The 218-nt window shown below is 60.1% G+C and overlaps 1 long non-coding RNA gene across 2 annotated transcripts in view; it reads left to right on the top strand.

Moving 5' to 3' along the window:
• The window catches only part of LOC119582045, a 6,605-nt gene that overhangs the window by 3,814 nt on the left and 2,573 nt on the right, over positions 1–218 (top strand). For both annotated transcript variants that reach the window (XR_005229610.1, XR_005229609.1), the window contains exon 3: positions 46–204. This is a non-coding gene — a long non-coding RNA (uncharacterized LOC119582045). The remainder of the gene's footprint in view (positions 1–45; positions 205–218) is intronic.

Raw genomic sequence — 218 nt, 5'->3', positions numbered from 1 at the left:
TTTAATAAAAGATTAAGCATCATCTCTCCTCCCCCCCCACTTGAGGCTTCTCCCTCATCGCGTACCACAGCATGGCCGGCGCCTTCCTCGCCCCCGAGTGGACTACGCCTGCCGTCGGCCCGAGGGCGCCCATGACGCGGCCGCTGACGGTGCTACCTCGTCCGCTCTCATCCCTAAGGGCGACGGCGCTGTGGAGGAAACTAAGTAATAGATAATAG

This window comes from Penaeus monodon, chromosome 15 (assembly GCF_015228065.2).
Source record: "Penaeus monodon isolate SGIC_2016 chromosome 15, NSTDA_Pmon_1, whole genome shotgun sequence".
Classification (NCBI taxonomy): Eukaryota; Metazoa; Arthropoda; class Malacostraca; order Decapoda; family Penaeidae; genus Penaeus; species Penaeus monodon.
Note: the sequence above shows the minus strand (reverse complement) of the source record. Positions and strands in the feature narration are given on the sequence as shown.